Source organism: Mandrillus leucophaeus, unplaced genomic scaffold, assembly GCF_000951045.1.
Source record: "Mandrillus leucophaeus isolate KB7577 unplaced genomic scaffold, Mleu.le_1.0 Scaffold122, whole genome shotgun sequence".
Classification (NCBI taxonomy): domain Eukaryota; kingdom Metazoa; phylum Chordata; class Mammalia; order Primates; family Cercopithecidae; genus Mandrillus; species Mandrillus leucophaeus.
Window position 1 is genome coordinate 5133713 of NW_012100543.1, and position 2116 is coordinate 5135828.

Sequence of the window (2116 nt, forward strand, 5' to 3'; positions counted from 1 at the left end):
GAGAGTGTTTCCCTCATTAATGTGGCTGCTAGGAAGCTCAGAACTGAGTCCTCGTCTACATCTAGTCATTCCCCAGGCCTTCAGAGGGAAAATGTTAACTTCTAACTTTTTACCTGTTATCTTAGTTCTTCTATCCTTATTTTCTCTTAACCATCATTCCTTTATTTAATCATTGTAAACTTGTTTTACTGGTATGTTAAAATCCTTTTGAAAAAGAGGTAAAAGGTACATAAAGAAATTTAGACAAGTATAATCATATTAGTAGCAGCAATAATAACAAAATCACTTTCTTTCCAAAGAATAGGTGAATTTCCTGTAGGTCTGAGCATAAGCTCTTTTCTCACAAGGTAAAGAGGATCTCAGATGCATCTTTTTCCGGGGCTTAATTTTCCTGCTTAACCCTTTCATTCTACTCTTCAAAGTCAGAAGAAATGCCACCCTCTGTCCCCCTTACCCCGTGGAAGACTGAAACAAAACCACCCTCAAGATCAAATAGATTACGTTAATGACAAAGAGAAGAGAGGATGGTCTGTGTCCGCTCTCTGTGCTCAGCCACACAAGAGGCTTTTGTGCTCAGGAGAGAGATGGGGGCCAGACACTTGATAAGCCGTATCCACTGGGCGTGGCCTGCCCCACTGCTGCTTCAGCCCTTGAAGGCCCGAAAGGCTGGGTGGAGAGAAGGCCCCCGAATCCTGGTCACAGCCCCCGTGGCTCACCTTGGTGGGGCCAGGACTGGCTGAGGACCCTGTCTGCTCAATACCTAGGTAGCCACTTCTGGGGCCCTCCAGAGACCCAAAGGAGGGGTTGAGAGTTCACCAGCCCTAGCCTGTTGGAGCCTCCTTTCTGTGACCCACACATCATAAGAACTCTGCTACCTGCCTTTCTTCCCTGCACCAGAGTCCTATGTTGTCACCCACGAATGACTGTTGACCTGCTCTCTGGACAACTTTCATGTGCTTCCAGTAGTGGAAGGACAGTGACTGCCATGTCCTATTCAATTTCTCCTTGGAGCCCTGGGTGGTCAGGGAACAGAGGATTAGTCTCTCTCTCTGTCTCTGTCTCTCTCTCTCTCTCTCGCTATCGCTCTCTCTCGCACTTGCTCTGGCTCTCTCTCCCTCTCTTTGTGTACACACCCATTTCCCCCCAAATGCCTGAAGGATATTTCTTGCAAGACAGACAATAGGTATGGATAAAACTGTAGACACAAAGCTGGGAAAGGAGTCACCTAGACCCAGAAGGACAGTGGGAACTGCCAGGTTAGTTGGTCCTCCTCCGAGCCCGTGGGCAGCCTGTGTACCCCATCTTTCCATTCACTTGTGTGTTTGCCCCAGGAGATGTTCTCCTTGAGGACTGGAACCTCATGGAATTCAACACGATCCCCTCGTGTCTAGGGCCTTCCTCTGAGTATGACCTCAATGAATTAAGAAGCGAGAAAAACGTAGGGAAGATAATTAAAAAGAGGAAAAGGAGGTGAGGGACGAGGTCATCAGTGTTTGGGGGTAAGAGACATTTTATTCATTATCTCTTTTAATCTTCACAATAACTTTAAGAGTTTAGATGTTAGCATTGGCCCCATCTCAGATATCAAAACCTTGAACCTCCAGGAAGTGGGGCAGGCTTCCTGGCTCACTGTTAGGATGTACCCGGTCAAGGTTGGGACCAAATTCCAGCCACCTCCACAGCCTGGCTCTTCTGCCTATGGCCATGCTATGCTGCTTTCACTCAGGCCCAGCCTAGGAGTTTCCATTTCATCCCAGAGGCAGCAGACCTTGAAATCTTTCTGAAAACGTGTGAGTTGAGTTTGCAAAGTACTGTTAAAATTAAAATCAAACGCCGGGCATGGTGACACACGCCTGTAATTCCAGCACTTCGGGAGGCCGAGGGGGGCAGATTACCTGAGGTCGGTAGTTCGAGACCAGCCTGACCAACATGGAGAAACTCCGTCTCTACTAAAAACACAAAATTAGCCAGGCGTGATGGTGCATGCCTATAATCCCAGCTACACAGGAGCCTGAGGCAGGAGAATCGATTGAACCTGGGAGGCAGAGGTTGTGGTGAGCCAAGATCACGCCATTGCACTCCAGCCTGGGCAACAAAAGTGAAACTCTGTCTCCAA